This window comes from Leopardus geoffroyi, chromosome C1, assembly GCF_018350155.1.
Source record: "Leopardus geoffroyi isolate Oge1 chromosome C1, O.geoffroyi_Oge1_pat1.0, whole genome shotgun sequence".
In the NCBI taxonomy this organism is placed as follows: domain Eukaryota; kingdom Metazoa; phylum Chordata; class Mammalia; order Carnivora; family Felidae; genus Leopardus; species Leopardus geoffroyi.
This window is the reverse complement of record NC_059328.1, coordinates 128185741-128209951: the sequence shown is the minus strand read 5'-3', so window position 1 is coordinate 128209951 and position 24211 is coordinate 128185741. Positions and strand designations below refer to the sequence as shown.

The 24211-nt window shown below is 41.3% G+C and overlaps 1 protein-coding gene across 1 annotated transcript in view; it reads right to left on the bottom strand.

Moving 5' to 3' along the window:
* THSD7B (thrombospondin type 1 domain containing 7B) overlaps positions 1–24211 on the bottom strand; it is a 1583569-nt gene that overhangs the window by 1069633 nt on the left and 489725 nt on the right. Inside the window, exon 11 of the mRNA XM_045479666.1 lies at positions 20623–20716. The gene's annotated coding sequence lies outside the window, so the exon portion shown is untranslated. The remainder of the gene's footprint in view (positions 1–20622; positions 20717–24211) is intronic.

The window sequence follows — 24211 nt, the reverse complement described above, 5'->3', positions numbered from 1 at the left end:
TAGTAAGGCATAAGGAAAAAACATTTGACATTCATACAAACACTTCACACTGAAGAGTCCTAACCAGATAATGCTTTCTCCAATTTCTACAGTATTTATTTCTAATTATAGAAATGATATCAATAGGGTACTCTAGTGTATTGGTTTAAGGATTCTGTGCCAGTCTGATGGTTATGCTGCATGACAAATAACCTCAGGATTTTAGTGGCTTCCAACTGGCGATCTTTCATTTCTTATTCACTCTACATGCCCAGTATGGATGGACTGTGGCCATACTCTATGCCATCTTCACTCCGGAACCCAGGCTAATTGAGCAGTCTCTACCTGGAACAAACTGCATGCTGATCATAAAGCTTCTGCTCAGAAGGGACCTCTCTGCCACTCTTCTCATTGGTCAAAGTCAGTCACATGGCCTTGCCTGAGGTCAATAGGACAGAGAAGAGACACAAATATGGATGACCCAAAAACAGTCTACAAATTCCAGCCCTGGCAAAGTTGCTTATATTCTCTAAGCTTTGGAGTCTTCATCTATTAAATCAAGATAATTATTTCTATGCCATGGAATTTTTGAGGATTAAATGAGATCTTGTAAGTAAAATGCGCAGTATGATGCTTGCCTCACAGTAATTGCTCACTAAAATGAACAGCTCCACTAAATAATAAGCTCCTTGAGTGCAAGGACTTCTTTTTATTTACTGTTTACTCAATACCCAGCATATGTCCAGCACACTCTAAGTATTCAGTACATGCTTGGTAAAGCAGTAAATTAATGAATAAATGAATGAATGAATATATGCTCACTAAAGAAAATTTAGAAAGCATAGAAAAGTATTCAGAAGAAAAATAAACTCACTCTTTTCAGTTAACACCCAATGCACAGGGAATGCATTGATGAGCAAGTTATGGGTCCTTTTTAATTTGCATCCTTTCTTGCCCTGGCTCACTCCTAATGCCAAAATCAAAGCTTAAGTGCACAGACTCTGCCCTTCTTTTGGAAAGCTGAACATAATTTAACCTTTCTAGCACAATAGAGGCCTCGCAATAAACAGTCCTTATGGAGCTCAGTGTCCACAGAGCACACTGTATTGTGCTGGGAACCTCCTGAAGATGAGAACAAGATACAGGAAATGGGTATTAATGCCCAACATGCTCCTTCCTGGGATGGGGGGTCTCCACAAAGAATGCATTTACTTGTCATCAAGTCAGGATAACAGAGACATTCTTCTTGAAGTTTTTAAATTTTTCATTTAAAGGCCCATACTTTAAATTTATACTAGGAGATATAGGAAAGAGGAAATGGAAATAAAAACCATGACTAGACCCCACCTCGACTAAATACAAAATCATATCTACTTCTTTTTCACACTCTTCTTTCAAATATGTGAATTATATATTACATTTGCTTTTATAATATAAAAATTTTCATTACTTATAGACCTCTTGATTGGCATGACCAATTATTACAAAGGTTTACTACAGGTAACATAGTGTTCCTGTCATACCACACAAACACACACACACACACACACACACACACACACACACACACACTACATATATGAGAAGAGACATAATGGCTGTCTATTCTTTTTTTTTTTAATTTTTTTAATGTTTATTTATTTTTGAGAGAGAGAGAGAGAGAGATACAGAGCACAAGCAGGGTGAGGAGTAAAGACAGAGGGAGACACAGACTCCAAAACAGATTCCAGGCTCTGAGCCATCAACACAGAGCCCAACACGGGGCTTGAACTCAGACGCTTAACCGACTGAACCACCCAGGCATCCAATGACTGTCTATTCTAAGGGCTCCTCTAAGGAACAGAAATCCTTGCTCTGTGTAGACTAATTGATAGAAGTCACAAAGAAACATTTCTCAGTTAAATGGAAGACTTTTCAAAGAGACAGCTTTTAAAGACCCTGAGATGCAGTGATACCAGTAATAGCCTGATTTAGCCTAAAGAGCCCACTGGGCAATTGTTCCATTGTATTTATGGTTCTTTCTATTCTCTGAGGGTCTGACAACAAACGCTTGTGAGCACCTGTACTCTGTCCTCCACTCTGCTAGAAGTTATGAGAGTCATCAGACTCAGGACCACAAACCCTCCCTCTGAGGGTTGTACCCTCTCCCTGTGCAAAATAGAAAGTTCAATCACCAGGCCAACAATGACACAACAGTTCACAGTGTCACAAAAAAGAATGAGGTCAATTGGTAAGAAAGTACCACAGACTCTCAGTGCAGAGGGATGGATACATATACCAAAATCCAAATTTAGATTAAATATGCTATCAGCAAAGCAGATTTTTCAGGTGCTGTCAGGCAGGGGTTTCAGAAAAAACACCACCCCACTCTCAAGTCCCCAAGCCCTCCCCTAACACTAGCCTTCCCATAAATACACACTCGCATGCACACTGACAACTCCCCAACTTCATCCCTCCCAAGGGCCTTCACACACACACACACACACACACACACACACACACACACACATTATGACTCTATAGGGAAGGCTTTTCAAAGGAATCACTCCTGCACTGTGAACTGTGTCACCTTTGTATTTCTCTCCACTTTTTTTCCCCTTTGGTCTAACCACCTGCTCATTGCTAAAAGCTAAATGCTTCCTTACAGGGCTTTGAAACATGGTTGGACAAACAAAACAATGAATCTGATCTCTTGCAGAATACAGGTAAGATTTGAGAGCAACTGAGAGAGGTCATTCAGAGAAGATGAGGACACAACCACTGTTCTTCAAATATTTAAAAGGAAAAAGCAGGCTTATCCTGTTGGACCTCAAAAGGCAGAAGTTAGAACGACAAGATTTGGCTTAACCTATGACAAAACTTTGAACAGGCAATGCTGCCTGGTGGTAGCATAAGCCATCTTAGGCATTGGTGAACCCTTTGTCACCAGCAGAGCTCAAGCTAAGGAGTGGCAAATGCCTTGCACAGTTGAGCTAGAAGCCTGGCCTGAAGGGCTTCATAGCTTCTCTCAATCCAGAGAGTCTCTGCTATGCAATTCCAGGAATGCTTTGTCAGAGAAGACAGACAGGAACTGGGTCAAGGGCACTGATTTATAGGTTAGAACAAATGGACAAAATTCCTGGGACAAAGGCCTGAGGAAAAGCATAAAGATCAAGATCATTTGGGGACAATGGAGCGATTAGGCCCATACGTCTCTGAATGAGAGGCTTCAGAAGAACGGTGACCAGGAGATGACAGGAAGAAGTTGGCTTGGGATTTAATCTTAGACGACCCTAAAGGCAAAGATTAAACATGTGGATTTTCATATGAAAAGATGCTCAGGGGCCCCTGGGTGGCTCAGTCAGCTAATTGTCCAACACTTGATTTTGGCTCAGGTCATGATCTCATGGTTTATGGGTTCAAGACCCATGTCAGGATCTATACTGACAGTGAGGAACTTCCATGGGATTCTCTCTCTCTCTCCTTCTCTTTCTGCCCCTCCCTCATTTGTGTGCTTGCTCCCTGACTCTTTCTCAGAAAAATAAACATTTTTAAAAAAAGAAAAGATGCTTAATATCACTCATCATCAGGGAAATACAAATCAAAACACGATGAGATACCACCTCACACCTGTCAGAATGGCTAAAATTAACAACATAGGAAATAACAGGTGTTGGCAAGGATACAGAGAAAGGGGAACACTCTTGCACTCTTGGTGGGACTGCAAACTGGTGCAGCCACTGTGGAGAACAGTACGGAGTTTCCTTAAAGAGTTACAAATAAAACTACCTTATAATCCAGCAGTTGCGCTACTAGGTGTTTACCCAAAGGATATAAAAATACTGATTCAAAGGGGGAACATGCATCCCGATGTTTGCAGCAGCCCTATCAACAATAGCCCAGATGTCCACCAACTGATGAATGGATAAATAAGATGTGGTGTATATATGCAATGGAGTATTACTCGGCAATAAAAAAGAATGAATCTTGCCATCTGCAACTACGTGAAGGATGGAGCGAGAGTGTATTATGCTAAGCGAAATAAGTCAGTCAGTCAAAGACAAATACCATATGATTTCACTCATTTAAGAAACAAAACAGATGAACACATGCAAGGGAGGAAAAAAGAGAGCAAAGGAGGGAAACAAACCACAAGAGACTTAACAATAGAGAGCAAACAGAGGGAGGTGGGAGATGACTAGATGGGTGATGAGTATTAAGGAGGGCACTTGTCATGAGGAGCACTGGGTATTGTATATAAGTGATGAATCACTGAATTCTATTCCTGAAATCAATATTGCACTGTACATTAACTAGAAATAAAATTTGAAAAGAAAAAAAATTAAAAACGTGGATTTTGTCTTAAAGCCCATTGCTTACAAACTCGTAGCCACTTATGCCTTTTTACTTGAATTTCCTAGTGTCTTGAAAGACATTTGGTCCCAGTACAAGCAGTTTAGAGCCCAGAGTCTTACATTCAACAGAACTTTACATATTTATATTACCTGCCAGCCACTGTGACTGCTGCCACGGATGATGATAAATCACTGATGATTTTAAAGTGGGAAAGTGGAATGACCACAATTCTAGGAAAATTGGTACAGCAGGGACGTCCAGCTTAGAATTGAGGCACATGAGTCTAGAACATTTCCACTCTGATAGTCCAGGCGTGAGACACTTGGACCCAAACCTGAAGATTGTTAGTGGGAGAGGAAATGAAAATGGAGATGCAAGGTGGGTCAGGTCAAAAGGAAGGGGAAAGCCTCTACTGTGTTCAAATTCCCAGTCAGCCAAGATAAGCTGTGTGTCTCAGGGAATGTTACCTAACAGCTCTGTTGCTTTAATTTCCTATGCAATGGGGATAAAATTGTCTATCCTCCAATATTTTTTTAAGGATATATAATAATTTATGTGAGTCTATATGAAGTTCCTAGCACAAGCACTGCCCACAGGAAGCATTTCATAAATGATACAAAATTTTATTTTATACAATGAAAATAAAACTGTCTGATTATGTTTATGTATGTGTGGTATACTGACAGCCTAAAGGAGAAGTCAAAAACCACTAGTGCAGATATGAGGAAAAGATGAGTAGTTAGATCAGATATTTTGAGTCTGAAGAATAATGGTTTATAGGATACATCTAAATAAAAATTTTGAGCTGGAAGTTGGCAATATGCACTGCAGGTGGGAAAAAGTTACACTGAAGCTTCAGATTAATTGGGAAGGTTTGTGCTATAAGTAACCAAAAACTCAAACTCAACTGGTAGAAATAATAAAGAAAACAGATTAGTTCCTACAATAGGAAATCCAGAGGTGGGACAGCTCAGGATTATTTAAGGGCTCTGTCCTGAGGGATCCAGGTTCTTTCCATGTTCCCGCAAGCAACCCAAACCCATGCCAGCTTATCTCTAGGTCTCTATCCTCATGGTCACAACGTGGCGGCTGTGGTCATTTCAAGGATTAGTACATCAAGACACGACAACAAAGCCACTCTTTCCTGTGAGAAAACATTTACCAGGTAGATATACCCCGATATATTTCTCCTCTCTTGTCTTTGGCTAAATTTGGGATAAATTCCCCTCCCTAAACCAATCATTGGCAAGAAGAGTTTGACTCCTAAATTTGGTAATTTACATTAATCCAGGGGTAAATCTGAGTTGTGCCACTGAGTCAGGAGGAGGCAGAGGAGTAGACACTGAGATTAAAGACTAGAATGGTTGCTGGAGAGCAGTGTCTCACAGTCATGCATCACTGGCTGAGTCAGCTGCCCCTCAGCTTCTGCAGGCATCAGATTCAATTCATCACCATCGTCCTAGAATTACTTCAATGAAACAAGGCAATAGTGGTGGCAGTTTCTCACTTCCCCACCACCACCTGCAGCAACCCTGACTCTGGCATTGTCTTTGCAAAACCAGGATGGATTGGATCAGTTCTAGGGACTGCCTGGACTCCCTGCAGTGAGTCACACAACAGGCAGGAAGCTGGATTGGCTGGTTGTCTGGCAGATGGTGGCAAGGGGTAGTTGGCAGATGGTGGAAGGCTGCCCAGTTGCCAAGAGGAGCAGTAGGCTCCAGCCCTAGCAGAACATAAGCCCTTTGTCTCCTTGATCCACAGGACAATCTTTCAATCAGCATCCAATGCTCCCCTTTCCTGAGCTCCTCCTTGTTTATGACTGACCAGGAGGTGGCATCAGAGCATTGGACAACATGGCCAAGCAACCTGCAGTTCTCTGATGGGGCTAGGAGAGGAGTCCGGATGAACTGAGGACCCTCACCTCTCTCTCACTGAACAGGAAACTCCTAACAAGCCAGGAAACTCCTAACAAGCCAATCTAAAAATGCCAGCAGGAAAAGACCTTTAACCCACCTGCCTTTGTCTTACAAGTGTGAATCTAAGTCATTGAGGAACGACAACATTCTCTTACAACATTCATGAACATACCACAAACTTTCCATGGACCCCCTTGGTAACACACATGCCACCAATGAGACAGTTTGTTTTAAAAGTTAAGCCCACTAATAACGGATAGACTCATCTAATCACTATGTTGTACACCTGAAACTAATGTAACATTGTTCATCAACGATACTTCAATTAAAAAAGAAAAGAGTAGAGCCCAGAGGGTTATTTTTCTGAATTGCATTTTTCTATTTAAAATTAAATAAATATAAAAATAAGGCCACTGGCCCTAAAGCCCTTCATAAGTGGTCCCCCAGGGGCGCCTGGGTGGTTCAGTTGGTTAAGCGTCTGACTTTGGCTTAGGTGATGATCTCACAGTTTGTGAGTTTGAGCCCCATGTTGGGCTCGCTCGCTCGCTCTCTCTCTCTCTCTCAAAAATAAACACTAAAAAAATTTTTTTTGAAAGAAAAGAGGTAGCTGCCATAAGTGGTCCCTCAGAAAATTGTGCATCATATTTTTCCCCAGGGTTGGACCCATATTTAAAAAATCATTTCCTTCCAACAATATTTTCAGCAACAATTAATTTCCTCTCTGATATTATGAAAAGTCATATTTAACTGAGCTGAAATGCCTATCATATCTAACTGGGCTGAAATGGTTATCATATAATTTCCATTAAATATTTTTTAAAATTTTGAATTAAAGTATAATATGCTATAGAAAACACGTGTCAAAAGTATAATGTTCAATTTATCTTTACAAACTGAACACACACACATAACCAGCACCCAGACTAAGAAACAGAACATCCTCGATACCCTTGATTATCAGCACCCTCAACCTCACCTCCTGTCACCATGCACCACCACCCCCCCTTAACAGTAACCACCATCCTGACTTGAGGTACCAGAGTGTTTCCCTGTCTTCGAGCTTTATGTAAATGGTTCTTAAACTATGTGTTTTTTGTCTCTAGCTACTTCCTGTGAACATTAGCTATGATCCATACTACAGAGTTGAAGATCATTCTCAGGCATTGTGCATATTCTATTACACACAAGGCAATATAATAAATACAGTAAATTTTAGTATATAACAATGTATCAGTTCTACAATAGATGGGCATTTGGGTAATTTCAAGGTATTGGCTATTGCCATTAGTACTGCTCTGAACATACTGGCACCTGCCTTTTGTGGAATATATGTAAACATCTCTGTATCTAGTGCCCGTACCTAGTGGAGGAATTGCTAGATATGTGTGTGTTCAGCTTTAATAGATATAGTCTGCCAAACAGAATCTGTCAAAGTGGTTCCATGAGGCATTAGAGATTTTTTGAAATGTGGAAAATAGCTCGTGGACCCCCCTACTGTCTTCATGGATCCCTTGGAGGTCTAAGGACATCAGTTAAGAACTTCCACTTACAAGAAATTTGTTGTCCTCTTCTGTTCTCAAGTAAAATGGGTAACACCTACTATTCTTCATAAAATGCACTTTGATTATTTTGACACTGTGATGAAATCCTCTCTCAGCCCTATTACCCGAGGGCTGTAAAAACCTTTTGCTCACAGGTAATGCCCAGCTGAGGCCTTTAAGCTCACCTGAGGCTTCTGCATAATAAGGACCCTGAGGCTCAGAGCATTATGTGATTACAGTTGGAGGGGGTAGGTGAGCTCCAGAACCACATCCTCTTCAACACACAGCCTCTCTCTTCAGTATGAGATAGAGAAGGAGGCAGAAGGGGTCAGAAAGGCACATGCTTTGGAGTGGACATGCCTAGGTCTGGACTCTTGACTTGTAACTAACAATGTTTCCATCTTATCTGGCTCCATCCATAAGCCTATGATTATCCTTGCTTTTCTAAACCCAGAACCTTCCTTCCTCCTGGGTAAAAGAGGCAACTAGAATGAAACCTAAATTCTTTACCCTGCTATAAGGCCCCACCTGAACTGAATGTGTCCTGACACCATTTCCTCTCACTCTCTCCTTTGCCCACAAGGCTCCAGGTGCATGGGTCCTTTTTCATCCCTCAAACACAGCAAGCATGTTGTCTTTTCAGAACCTGTGTCCTTGCTGCTTCCTCTGTTCCAGGTGCTCTTTCCCTTGACCTCCACATGGCTGCCTCATCCTCATGGTTGGGGTCTCAGCTTAAAATCCACCACCTTGGAGTGCCCTACACAACCAGCTCTGAGAAAGCAGCCTCCCACCATCTTTCTGTATGCCATTAGCCTATTGTTCTTTACAACATGTATCACTGTGTGACATCATTTGCTTATGTGTTTATTTTTTTCCAAAACTAGAATGAAAGATCCATGAGACCAGTAATGATGTTTCTTATTCATTGTTATATCCCCAGCATCTAGAAAAGTCCCTGGCACAGAGTAGGTACGCAATAAATGTTTGAGGAATGAATGACTGTGGTTGCATGGCAGGAATGTGAGGGCCCAAATTCAACTACCATTGATTGCTTTGGGGAAAAAATTTAAAGCCCTGGTCCTACTTACCATAATTCAGTACCCTTCCCCTCCTGAGCTCAGGATCAGAAATTTGGCTGGCCCTAAAGACACCCACTCATCTGAGGACCTAGCATTTCTCTTACCTCATTTCGACAAGTCAATGTTGTAAACTTTCCATTCCACACAAACTTGTGCTAATGCTTCGTGGTGAATCATGAGGTGAATATACCAGGAAGACTATTTAACTTGTCAAAATGAAAACCATCAGTTGTGGTAGATGCAAACCTGGAGCCTGAAGGCTCTACAAGGCCATGATACTCTCCCTCCCAGCATTCTGGGATCTCAGAGTCAAGGAATGATCAATGGGGAAGCCATCCGGGAGGGTGAACCACATGCAGTTATAGGACACTGCATCTGCCAAGCCCAGCAAAGGCTCCCTGTGTCATATGGCCATGGTTAGCAGCTTCAAGTGACTAGCAAAGCTCTGCCAGGAAGAAGGGGCATCATTTGATGGAAGCCCTCAGATTTAAAAACAATATACATCTGTTGTTTTATCTTTTCCCAGTAAGTGTGAGTTCCATGAATATGAACTAACAAGTTTTTGCTTTGCTAACTTCAGTGGTGGTCAATACTTGTAAGAGATCCAGACTCGATGCAAAATAATGAAAATGTTGAGAAGCTTTAAGTGCTCTTCAAACAGAACACTTCAATACATAGGTTTCATCTGCCAGAAAATGAACCAAGATCATGTAATCAACTCTCTCACAGACCAGAGAATTTTAAACTTGGCCTGACCCAAACCTTTATGTTGACATAAAAATAGTCTTCAAATACCCTCTGATTATTCACAGCATTGATGCTAACCACCTATTCCAACCCAACAGTAAACAAGAACACCACCCCTGATCGTACAGAGTTCTCCGAGGACTTCTCTCCTATCAGAATATAACCTTGCCTCTCCTCTTGACCAAGTCCATCACCATAGGCTCAGTGTTGCCACTGTGTCCACCTCAGTCCCAGGTGAGGAACCAAGACATATCAGGAATCATTATGCTCTCAGTTCCATCCTGAACCAGCTGTTGGGAATTCCTTGGTTACGGGCATGATGTGGATCACAGTAACCATGGCACAAGCCTGCATCTAGTGATGACTATGAAGGCCCTGCTGGGGACCAGACACACTAGGTGAGATCTTTGTTAAGGGTCTTCTGTGTCCTTTGGCCAGTGTTGACACACAGAAATCACGTTATGTGGCTGGAATTCACACATAGACTTCCACCTCAAGGATTCTCAGTGGAGTAGATGGCAGAAGGGGCCTCCTAGGCAGGAGAAGCACAGGCAAAGGTTCTGAGGGCTTGTGGAAGCTACCTGGGGAGAACCCACCTCTGGCAGAGCTTCATTGTGCAGCAACAAAAATGTGCTTAGTTGGTGAGAGATCAAGCCAAAAGAGAGCACAAGGAATGTTACAGCCAAAAAGGAACAAAAATGAGGAACCCAGGATGGGAGCCTGGAACTAACATGGAAACCACAACGATTAGTCCAGTCACACTAGTGAATGCTTTGGAGTCCCAGGAGGCCTGTTAAAGTGACAACAACAAAGCCTTACAATGCCTCTCTAGAAACCTTTGATACATAAACTTTTGATTATATCCACTTTCCCATGATCATGGCTTATACTGTTATTATTGTATGGTGCTCATGACCTATAAGGGCTAGATCAGATCATATAAAACAAATGGTATACAGCCTACAGATGAGGATTTTTTTAATGTAAATTATTTGTCAACATTTTTACATTTGGAAACTGCACATAAAAATCCGTATTTACCACTTCTCTCAAAAAATGCAAGGATCGGACAGAACTAAGCCTATACTCCACATTGGCAACATTCGACCAGAGCGAGGTAGCAGTCATCTCTCTGGTGAGGCCACAGGCTCTAGGTTCACTGCCATCCGTGTGACCTACTTCCTTATTTAAGCTCCTGCCTGGCCTGGCAGGAATTTGAGTTTGAGATCCCTGATCTCAGCACTTAGTGCACCAAACAGTGGGTGTCTGTGGTGAGGCCTGGGGTAACATTAATCATGGTGGTACTTGATATAATTGCTAGTGTCCTCATTTTCATTGTTGAGGCTTGTTATTGGAGATTCTATGTGGTACAATGCCTATTTCAGAAGACAAGATAGCCCGAGATCTTCACTACAGGAGCTTTAAACCAACGGAAACGTCAACATAGGTTGATTTTGTAAGACACTGCAAAAATTCAAAGTGACAGTGATTGATGAGACATAGGAACAGAGGCTCCATAAAGAGAATGGGAGATCATAAACTGAAATTTCATTGCTCACTGTCACATAGGGAATGAAAGATACAGTCTACAGCCTCAGATATGAGACAGACAGCTGCAGTTGGCCCCCTTTTGGGTTTTAGTTGTAAAGTCCTCAGATACCCATAAAGAGGAGGACACCTGACTCTAAAGCCTGAACCCATGTCAACTCAGGAGGCCCCAAGAGGGGGCATTTTTTAAGCACTTAGTATGTGCTGGTACTGAATGAGTTACTTCTACACCGGTTCATAGGAGAGGCACTCTTGGCATATAGGCTTGTAGTTGGCTGACTGAGTTCAAATACAGGCTCCATGCCTTACATGCTGTCTGAACTTGAATAATATCTTTAAATTTTTCTTTTCCCAATCTATAAAAAGGGAAACTAATGATACCTACCATACTGCTGTTAGGTGGGTTAAATTAAAGGGTTTAGCATAGTGGCTGGCTTCTAGTAAATACACAATAAGTAACTATTAGCATCATTATTATTATTACTAAGCTTCTTTTAGCAAGTGAGAAAAGTGAAAGTCAAAAAGGGTAATCAACCTTCCCAAGATTATCATATAATCAATAATAGAACCAGTATTCAAGCTCAGGTTCATCTGCCTAAGAATATCTATGGTTCTGGCTCTTCTTTCCAATGATGGAAAAAGAAATGTCTCTGAGAAAAGAGACAATGAATTTGGGTAATGCTTTCAAAGTATAGCACTACATCATTTCTGGTTTCGGGAACTTTTTTCCCCCTAATTTCCATTGTTCTACCCATCAGTGATGCCATTTTCCATGCACATGTTAAGCCCAATTCTCCATGGAAAGACAATGTCATCCATCCCAGGCACAAGTCATGCTTAATAGAGAATGGCAGGACAGGGTCATCAGCAAAGTCTGGATCTCAGCCAGTCCTCCCACATGGAAGGTGAACTCACTGCCACTCAACCTCACTATCCTGGACATTCTCTAGGAATGAGTGACAGGTCCCACCAGGTGGGCAGTGAAAGGCATGGGGGTGGTGGAGATCGTATGGGAGATGGAAAGAACACATTGGAGATGAGCAAAAGCCAAACAGATGGCATGGCCTCGCTGCAGGTGGCTAAGAAACCACAGCAGCAAGCTGACTAAATGGGCATACATATAGCAGAGAGAGCCAGGAGAGGGGCAAAGAAGTCAAGTCCAAAAAGCACCAGGCTTGGCAAAGAACAACCACAGTGCTCATGGACTAATAAAGAACCAAACCCCAGTGATATGAGGGGCACCCACATCAGGGGTCGGGGCACCGTGAAATAAGCAGGAATATAGAGCAGGCAGCAGCTGAGAGCACCAGTCAGAAGCCAGGCAAGCCTAGTTTTCTAAAAAATAAGAAGAAGGGATCACTAACACAAGGATGATGAGTGAAGTTAGAAAGCCTAAGTGGACCAATGCCAAGGAGTCTCCCAATGTCTCAACAAGGCTAAGGGACCAGTTGGATTTCTGTTAGCAGTCCCAGCCTACTTCCCAGACATTGCCATTGTTAATGGGAAGATGCACATATATACAAATATACAGATGCATGTACATATATAAATATGCATATATTCTCAGATACTCAAAAATGGAATTAGACTGTATATGCATTGTCCAATTTTTTTTCACTCCAGTATTTCAGGAATATCTTTTCATGTCTATGCATGTACTGCTGCATGACCATTTTAGTGGCCTTGTTGTATTCCATCATGTATATGAACCACAACCCATTCAGCCACTCCCTACTGAAGGACATGTATGGCAGGGGGTGTACAATGTTCCTCTGTTATAAGCAATACAGTAATCATCATTTGTTTCCTTGGGATTAACTCCTAGATGCAGATTAGATTAATTCCTACATGTCCAGGCAGGACCCAGGACCTTTGAGGTTAGCTCTGAGCCAAAAGCTATTCAAATAATGGTTGTACATTAAACAAAGTTACCATGTTTTCCCAGTTCCACAAAGAGTGCAATAAACAAAATTAAATGGAAGTCTTGGTGATGGAAAATGAAATAGCTAGTGACAAAAAAAGCAGGCAGAGAACACTTATAAACTTGAAACATATACAAATCATGACTTGAGATGACACTTATCTCTAAGTATCATGAGAATTAACTAATGTTGAACTCCTGGAGAATATAAGTGATATATAAATGCTAAACAATTTACGTTTGCTCAACCACTTAGGATGCTTACCTGAAATACCATGTAATACTGATATTCTAGAAGATTAATTCCTCCAAAAGCAAATGACTTCCAAAGTGGCTTGACAAATGACAAAGAAATAGCAGTTTTATGAATCTAATACTGATGTTTTGTGTGACAATGGAACAAACATCCAAAGAGAAAAATCTATCAATATCTCCAGCATAATATTATGGTGACTGGGTAGCTGCACTTGGCTTTCTACAGAAAGCCATACCAATGTAACAGCTTTCCCTAAAGGCACTGGCACATGAAGAAATGGGTTTGCTCTTTCAGTGAGCATTTTGTGAACACTTAGGTTCTGATACTATACTAAATCTTGGGAATACAAAGATAGATAAAAAAAAAAAAATGATCCCTGCCCTGAGGTCACTAACCCTCACATGATACTTCACCTATGACTTCTATCTTGACAACACCATCCCTGGAGTTGACCTCAGCAACCTGCCAGCCATCCTGCACTCCTCTATGCCCCTCAAATGCCAAATCCAATCAGTTGCCAAGACTGTCACTGCTCCAATCCCCCATTGGTTAAGAGTTGTAGCTGGGGCGATGACTCCCCTGCACTTCCAGGCTACCTTGGCACTGGAGAAGGCCCTGAGGCAGAGAAGCAAGGAAGGTTTGAAATTGTTCTCCATAGCTGTAGCTGAAATCACAGACAGACTCAGGGATGTGATACTGGGTCCCAAGCATTTGCTCCACCAATTGTACTACTCAAGAAGGCCAGAGAACAAAAAGATGATGCATTTAATGGAGAGACAGTGTGGATAAGGGACCAATGTGGGATTGAATAAGAAAGAGAAGGAAAGATGGTAGGAATAGGGACAATGGCGACACAGAAAAGAGAAATTAAAGAGTCCAGAAGCCAAGTGAGAGGAAGTGGTGAGGATCCCAGGAAAAGCTCAATCATCTATTCAGGGGAACATAATGAAGAGCAGAAAGCAGGTTTTTGGACAAATAAGACAGTGTCACTTATTGAAATGGGGTTAGGAGCTCTTAGTGGCCTCCAGGTAACTGTTTGAGTGGACTTTTCAGGTCATGGAGGTAGAAGTCAGGAGGGGATTATGAAACATAGTTGAGAAAATTAGGGGGAAAATAGCACTGGCTTTACCCTCAAATGTAGTTATATTCTTAACAGAAGGATCTGAGAGTTTAAAATTTGAAATTTGCTACTTTGAGGAAAAATAAGCAAAGGCAATTACCTGGCCTATAAATTCCACAGTGACTGGCAACCTCTACTGCTGGAAAAAGTGTGCTTCCTGCACTGATCTGAAATTCCTAATGCAGTATAATTAGAAAGTGAGAGGAGAGGAAAAAGCCAGCACCTAGAAGACCTCTCTCCTTCCAAAATATGCTTCTCACTAACTCACTGATATCTGAAACTCCACAGTTTTGTATCTGGTAGAAGAAAAAAATGAATAACTGGGTATTGAGTGCCACTCTTGTGCTAGCTCTATGCCAGGAGATTTACATACATTATCTCATTTACTTCTCATGACATCCTATGATATAAAGAGGTTTAATTCCCCATTTTATAGGTGAAAAAATTAAAGCTGAGACTGGTTGAGAAACACTTCCAAGGTCACACAGCTAATAAAAGGCAGATCCACAACTCAAGCTACACCAAAGTCCCCAATCTATCCCCTACACCATGCTATATCCATTGAGCTTAAGTAATACTTTATCTCTTGGTAACAATGAAAAAGAGCCTAAAAAAAATCACTTTTACATATCATTTTGTTCATTCATTCAATGCATATCGACTGAACACTTTGTCGGACTCATTCATTCAGCAGGTATTTACAGAGTCTAACAATGTGCCAGGTACTATGCTAGGCACTGAGGATACCTCAGCAAATGACCTAGATGCAGCTCCCTATGCCTTGGTGAGATAAAGGAACACACAACAATTAAATAAAAGAATTACAAATTTCAAATTTTGGAATGTGCTATGAAAAAAAAATGAAGGAGGCTGGGACATAGGACACTAGAGGAAGGGTGGCCCACATTGGAAGGTGACAATTCCAAACAAGCTCCAAAGAATGGGAGGGCCAGCCTGGGAGAAAGGTATTTCAAGCAGCAGGAACAATCCAGGAAAAGACCCCAGAGCATGAAAGAACTTAAAGAAGGCTCATCTGACTGGAGAATACTGAGTGTAGGAAATGGGAATGCAGGATGCTTGAGAATCAGGCAGGGCCCCATCCTGCAGGGATCTATAAGCTCTTTGGGGACACAGGGTTTTATACTGTGTACACAGGAAGCCATGATGGATTTCAAACACAGAAGGGACATGATCCAATTATTTTTTTAAAGATTTACCTGATGCACATGGAAAATGGACTGTCAGAGGCCAATGGTAGAGATAGGGAGAACAGTTTGTAGGCTGCCACAATATCCCAGAAAAGAAACAAAGATGGCCTGGATTAGACTGGCAGCATAGAGGTGGAGGGCAGGAGCTGGCTCTGAGATCTTTTGCAGGCTGAGCCAAAAGGGTTTGCCAATAGACCAACTATGGAAAATGAGATACTAGGTTCCTGCTGGACAAATTAGATGGACAGTGAAGCCACATATTGAGATTATTTGATAAGGACAAAAGGGGAACAATAGTTTTTATTTTGAACTCTTGGTTTCTGAAATTTGACTGATCTGTGAAACATCTAAGTGGAGATGTCTAGTAAAAATCAAGCTATGTGAGTCTGGGACTCAAGAGGGAAGTTCAGCTCAGGAGAATCCAATTCTGGAGTTAGAGGAAAGAATAAAGAGAGAGGAGTAGCCCAAACAAGAAGCTGATGTTTAGTGATCTGGATTAAGAAAAGTGGGAAGGAGCAGCTAGTGAGAGGTGTGAGGAGAACCAGGGAGGACGATGTCATGGAAACAAGGCAAGACCACCTTTAGGGCCATTCTAAGGCTGGTGAGGTGAAAGAAGATTCAAGAGTAAAATGATGAATAAAATAGAATTCTCATCCCAGAAGAGTTCACAGTCTGATGAGAAAGAGTAATATGATTGATGAAGGAATAAAAAGCTAGTGCAACATTTATTGAGCACTTATTACATGACAGGAACTAAGCTAAATGATTTACGTGCATTATCATCAAAGCCTGTAATGAAGTAGGAATCACTATTATCCTCATTTTACAGATGAGAGAACGAAGGCTCAGAAAGAGTAGCTCACCAAAGGTCACTGAGCTAGTAAGGGGGAGAGTCAGGATTTAAAGGTAGGCAGTGCGACTCCCAAGGCACAAGGTATCCACCTCTAGTTGGGGACATAGGTAGCCAATTCCCTTACTACCCTCCTTGGTTCTCTCCTGCCTGACTCCTCTCCCCTCTTCCCATGCAGATCCTGCTTAGGACCCGGGACAGCTCTTCTCCCTGCAGGGACCTTGTTCAACATAGTGATGATGCTCAGAGGCAGCCCCAGCATTGGGGTCCTCACAGCATTGAGCTTTCATGTCCCCTCCACCCCCTCACAGCCACAAGGTTAACATACCAAGACACTAAACCTTGACCAAGGTCCCCATAGATGCCCCAACTCCAAAGCCTGACCTGGGGATAGTTAACCTTTATTTTAAATTAGAAACTAATCAGATCAGTCTTGGGTACTATTAGATGTGAACTGATGTGGCAGAGCAGCAAAGGGAGTAATCATTCCTGATAAAACTGAGAAAAAAGGAAAAAGTTATTTTAGCTTAAATTGTTTCCTATAAAACAGTTTTGAAGGTAAAAGGTACTATCTTCTTGTCAGTGTCAACATTTCTCTTGCTGGCAAGTGAAATTATGTTTCTGTCAATGATGAAATATTTCCAAAAGGGAGGCGACGTTTTGTTTGTTTCCTGGCAAGGAATGATTAGGTCTGATGAAACTGGATGCATAAAAGAACATTTCCAGAGGACATGAGTGAACATCACCAAATTTCTACTGTCTGCAATCAGTGTATTCCCAGAACTATTAAACCTTACCTACACTAATTTGACTCAATAGCCTTGATGAATATTTTCCACTGGATTTTTACCCATTGTTTGGGTGATAGATACAGCCAGTGACTGCATGTTGCAACCTTCTCTCTATTACCTACTACCCAAACTCATCACCTAATTGTCAGCAGCCAATATCCAGAGAGACACCTTTGCTCTCTCCCTCATAACATTCAGCAGTACACATCCCACCATGGCTGTGTAGTCTCTCATATATTCATCTGAGTTCAGTTGTATCACAAAATCAAAATAAGTGTGAGAGATTCCTGATCCTGCATGAAAACACAACATTCATGACTCCTGACCTGAGAGTACTAGGTACTGGGTTTCCAGCTTCACTCTCTCCTCTGTGTGACAGATGACATGCCAACTGAGCCCATCATTAGTTAAGGTCTTCACCTCTAAGTGGGAATCCCAAAGACCTGCAGCTGCAGAGAGGAACAAAAGCAGGGCACCTGGGGGGCTCAGTCAGTTGAGCATCCAACTCTTGATTTTGGCTCAGGTGATGATCCCAGGATCATGGGACCAAGCCCCACATTGAACTCAGCATTGAGCACAGAGCCTGCTTGGGATTTTCTCTCTCTCCCTCTCTCTCTCTCTCTGCCCCTCCCCCTTTGTGCATGCTTGCATTCTCTCTCTCTTTCTCTCAAATAAATAAACTTTAAAAAAATAAGAAAGGAAAAGGAATTTCTCTGAAGGGTGAAAAGCATTCCTCTCAGTGGGAGAGAACCAAGTCTCCTTTATTTCATAATTGCTGAGCTGAAGCTCAGTTGCTTGGCATCCAGTATGAGGTTGCTCCCAGAAATCCCCGCATGAGAAAGAGGAGAACAGTTTAGGGACACATCGATGTGTTTGGACTTAGCAGAAGTGAAATTCTCTCAGATATTAAGGAGCCTCTATGTCCCACCTTATGGTATGGCCCTGGTGCTGTTTTCAGATCTTGTCCTGGCTGATTCTTCTCATACCAACAGTTGATCTGAGTCATGTGCACCTTTTGGAAAGCTGCAAGGTTGCAGCATGCACCAAGCCAAAGTCTGAAGTATATAAGAAGCCAAGAAGGGGTAGGAGAAAAAAGTGAGGAATTCAGAAGGAAGAGTTTAACAATTTTTCATGGATTCATCCAAAGAATATAAATAAATGGTATTTTTATTCCCAGATAGTCATATAAATAATAAGAACTAAAGAAATTTTTTTTCTGAATTATGCCATTATACAAAGCATCAAATTTCCTCCCACTTCTGTCCTCTTCCTCCTTCTTCACCCCTGTCCCCTCCTCTAAATAAATCAAATTTACAAACTAAGATGTGACTTATTATAACAGGCGACATTACTTTGTGAGCCATCAAGAAAGGGCAAAAAATGTTGCCAGTTATACCCTGACATATATACCTTGTTTTCAGAGATGTTAAAATGTAAAAAAAGATGTTTATCATAAAATCTATGAACCACAGCATACATATACTAATGCACACACACATCACACTTATCAATGAATTTCTCTAGCAAGGGCAGAAAAATTGTCATCAAGAACCAATTTTCCAAACAGCTAGATTTGTGCCACTGCTAAAAAGGAGGGGGTGGATAGTTTAAAGTTTATCTTATGGCATATAGTTGCTGCCTGAAGACAACTCAGAACACCATTGGCAGATAATGGACCACATTTCATATCTGAGAAATGTGTCTTATTTTTAAAACTGAAAGCAGAGAAAGTCATTAAATTTGCTTTCACTCTTGCCACAGAATGGCAGGGCAATTTTCATCATATCTGCTCCTTTTTGTTTTCTTCATTTTCCATTTTCTCTTTTCTCTACATTCATCGTTTTCTCACTTTATCATCATTTTTTTAACATAAAATCTCATTTAGTTGTCTCAATACCTCATTAATGTGGCCTGCCTCAAAGGTCCTTAATAATAACATATTGTACATGTTTACTACACTTGATAGGAAATAATTTCATTGAAGCTCCTTTGTCTCCTCATTTGCAAGTAATCTTGTGACTCCACACCTGTAATACTGTCCCTAAGAAACTAGTATTTTCAGCATTATACTTGTTTGTTATAACCAGCGAGATGATAATAAGAATTCATGAGGCTGAAAAGCAAGTACCGTGACTCCATCTCCAAATTAGCCCAGTGCCTAACTATAATGAAGATGATTTGTATTTATTTGGCATAATGTTCCTGACACCTAATAGTGGCTATTTTCTCTTCAAGACTAAGGATTTGTTTAGGTTAACATCCTTGCTGCATTGGTTATTTGTTAAAGCCCTCACTAGGTCACTCATACAAAAAGTTGGTGCCAACTAATTGAAATGTAATTATTCATCAAGTCAACATTTATGAAGTGTCCAACTTTTTCCCAGACATTCAGGCAAGCACTGATGATAGCTCAATAGCTGAGACTTAGTCTCAGGCCTCAAGTTTAGCAGAAAAGGAAAACGTGCTAGAAAAAACATGGCCCAGGACACCTGGGTGGCTCAGTCTGTTAAGCATCTGACTCTTGATTTTGGCTAAGGTCATGATCTCTCAGTTTATGGGTTCAAGACTGGCATAGGGCTCTGTGCTGATGGTGTGGAGCCTGCTTGGGATTCTCTCTCTCCCTCTCCCTCAAAATAAATAAATAAACTTAACAGAAGAAAAAAAAAAAAAGAAGAAACATGGTCCAATATATTGGTCTGTACTAGCTGCTATAACAAAATACTACAGACTGAGTACCTTATAAGATCAAATATTTATTTCTCACAGTGCTGGAGGCTGAAAATCTGAGATAAGACTACCCAGCATGGTCAAGTGAGGGTTCTCTTCTGGGTCACAGACTTCTCATTGTATATCCATACAGTTAAAGGGGCTCAGGAGAGACTTGGGGGTCTCTCTTATTAAGAGTATTAATCACATTTTTTTATGTTTATTTATTTTTGAGAGAGAGAAAGAGACAGAGTGAGTGGGGAGGAGCAGAGAGAGGGAGACACAGAATCCGAAGCAGGCTCCAGGCTCCAAGCTGTCAGCACAAAGCCCAATGCTGGGCTCAAATTCATGAACCATGAGATCATGACCTAAGCCAAAGTCAGATGGTTAAACGACTAAGCCACCCAGGTGCCCCAAGAGTATTAATCACATTTGTAAGGTCTCCACTATCATCACCTAATCACCTCCCAGAGGCCACACATTCTAAGTCATCACATTGGGCATTAGGATTCAACATATGAATTTTGGGGGGACACAAATACCCAGAATATAGCACTCAACAACCCCTCAGACAGTTAAATTAGCACTGCCCCTCCCATATTTCCCCCATCTGACTAGCACTTACCACCTCCTCTGAATCCTTCTTCTCCTCAAGTAAGAGAGCCCAAGCCTAGGACAACAGTACTCCCACTTCCTAATTCCACAGACACAAAATACATCTGTAAGAAAGAAAGAAAAGTGGAAATATCAATGAGAGGCATGGCCTATTCCATTATTTATGTCTTCAGCTGCATTTCCCTAAGCCCTTCAAACAAACAAACAAACAAAACTAGAATGTGTTTCAGTTATAGTTTAACCACTGATTATGGACATTTTCAAATCTACAAAGTAGAATAAAATACGAACCCCATGTACCAATGCCCAGCTTCAATAATTACCAACAATTCTGCCATTTTGCATTTAGCTCTGCTCCCTGCCTTATTTATTATTGTAGTTCAAAGCCAATCCCAGCTAGTAACCACTTCATCCATAAAAACTTCAGCACATATCTCAAAGTGATTGACACATTTTTCTTTTTAATATCACCAACACTGCCATTATCTCACCAAACAAAATTAACAAGAATTTCTAGGGGCGCCTGGGTGGCGCAGTCGGTTAAGCGTCCAACTTCAGCCAGGTCACGATCTCGCGGTCCGTGAGTTCAAGCCCCGCGTCTGACTCTGGGCTGATGGCTCAGAGCCTGGAGCCTGCTTCCGGTTCTGTGTCTCCCTCTCTCTCTCACCCTCCCCCATTCATGCTCTGTCTCTCTCTGTCCCAAAAATAAATAAACGTTGAAAAAAAAAAATTAAAAAAAAAAAAATTAACAAGAATTTCTTATTCTCACCTAATAACCTGTCTTATTTTTCCCTGGGTTCAAAACTGTATTTTTATAGTAAATTTATTTAAATCAGGAGCCAAAGCCCACAAACAGCATTTATCAGTGTCTTAAGTCTCTTTTAATCCAAAACAGTTTTTTCTCCCTTTCTTCTCCATACATTTGTTGAAGAAAATTAGTTATCATCATTGTGGATTCATCAACACACTTCCCTTTCTGCTGCATTTTCTATAAACTGGTAATTGGATCTACAGACCCCTAGGTTCAATATTTTTAGCAACAGCATGCCATAGATAATGCTGTTATTTCTTACTGTACCACATCAGGAGGCATAGAATGTCTGGGGTTTTTTCACTTTTTGTGATAATCAATGAGTTCAAGAGAGGTCAACCTGATCCACCCACTAAAAAATCTCCCCATGACCTTTCACCTAGTGTTTGTGGTAACTACTGATAATCACTGCTTAGAGCCACTATTCCATTAGGGATTTTATTTCAATCACAAGTATACTGCAGAGTGAGACCATTTACCCTTCTATTGGTTAAGCTAAATCACAAAAAAAGAAATTTCAAAACATTTTTTAAAAGCACAAAAACACTTGAGACAGTTGAAAAGTGGCATTTTCCAACCTACAGATTCCTCTACCTCTTTCGAGAACAAGAATATCTAAACATTTCACAGCTCCCTTACTTGATTATAGTCGTACTTTTTATACCTACTGATTAGGAAAATTTAAGTGATGAAAATCTTCTATGAATCCAGTGACCTTCTAGACATATTTCTATTATTTTGGTCATAGCAGTACTCTAAACACACTTGAGACTTAGCAAAATCATGTCATAGGAATAAAATAAAACACTTTATAAAGTATATAAGTTGCAATCTTTCCCCCTTCTGTCTTACATTCTAAATCATGCCCTGCTCCAGAGAGGAAAGATTCTAAGTTGCTGGTCCAGCACTATAGTCTCCTCTGCAGTACAGACCCCCAGTAATTAGCAAGAGCACATATGCAGAGGGTGGGTGTTGACGCATAATTCAGCCCAAAGAAGCCAGAGAGTATACAATAAAGAGTTAATCAAGAAAGAGGAAGAATCTTTCTAGGCTAAGCGTCAGGGAAAGTCTGTGGGAGTTTACAGAGAACAAAGAGCAAAATTTTATTTTTTGGCGGATTTGCTTCCCCCTCTTCCCTCTACCCTTTCACATTTCCAAAAAAGTCTTCAAAAGTGTCAAATTCCTATGCTGATTATTGTAGACAGCAGGCTTACATGACTTATACATGAATATGTGAGGCACAGTGCTGATTCAGTAGATCATGTTTCCTTAGGGATCTACAATTCAAGGCAACCCCCTGTCCTTCCCCCAACCTCAATGGGCTCCACAGTCAAGCAATTGCTCACTGTGGGTATCTAGTACTTTGGTTCCTAACACTTTACCTGTTGGCTCTGACATTGTCACCATCCCAGAGTAGCATCAAGAGTATGCTCTATTAAGTGCCATGTCTATATAAATGCAGAAGCGAACAAGTATATTCCCCCCACAGGGCATCATTTAAGCTAGAGCTTGGTGCCCCAAGACCAATCAGACATCCCACACAACCATCAGTCTATTGGTCATCAGGATAAGAAGCTCCACAGGCCTACACTCCTGCTGAGGCCAAAAACACACTGAGTACAACCACTTGCATAGGCTGGTTGATCACTGATTAGATACTAGGCTAATTGGGCCAGTGACTTCTGTTTGGAGCATGCACCTTTGCAGCCCCAAACTCAACCTTCCTTCACCTATACAGTAGGCCACTTGACACTTCTGCTGATATTCTTCACTCAGTGAAGCCATTTATTCAAAAACTCATGAAGTGAGACTCTTGAAACTGTGAAGAAATTATCTGTTCCAAGCAGAGCTGGCTTTACAAAGATGCTTAGAAAATAAGGTGCAGCTTCAATCCATCCATCAGAGAGAATCTGCAAAACATCTTGGATGAATCCATTTCCTGGGAAGACAGCTCAGAAGTGGCAGGGGGCAACAGGAACCTGAAGGGAATGGTTAGGCTGCCAGCTAAGCATGGGTTCCTGTCCCAATCCTTAAATCCAGTTTTGTTAAATGATGCTTTTCCTAATATTAAAAATCCAGAGAGGACAACTTGCCATGATCCAAAAGGCTAAATTCATTTTCTTCATCAAGCCTCTAGCCCAATACTCCTAACTTTTGTATAAAATTGCTCAACCAGAACAAATTCCTACAATGCAAATCAGTGGGAAGAAAATAAAACAGTATTATGACGACACTGATTCCAGTCTTGAGAAATCAATCTCAACAAGAAAAACCATGTAACGTTTCTCTTAGAGAGCCACTTCTTCTGATCCCCCCCTCACCCAAGCGGAAGTGAACAGTAATAAAGTCAGGCTCAGAATTCATTCATTCACTCACTCATTCATTCATTCATTCCTTCAACAAATGTTTATTGGACACCCCTGTGCTAGGAGGTACAGAGATGAACAGGACAGAGTGCCACTGGTTTGATTTCTTTTTTTTTTTTTTAATTTTTTTTTTCAACGTTTATTTATTTTTGGGACAGAGAGAGACAGAGCATGAACGGGGGAGGGGCAGAGAGAGAGGGAGACACAGAATCGGAAACAGGCTCCAGGCTCTGAGCCATCAGCCCAGAGCCCAACGCGGGGCTTGAACTCACGGACTGCGAGATCGTGACCTGGCTGAAGTCGGACGCTTAACCGACTGTGCCACCCAGGCGCCCCTTGATTTCTTGATCTAACTATGCCACTAACCTCAGAACCACACAGTGAGATGATGCCACAAGACAAGAGAATCTATCTACCACGCT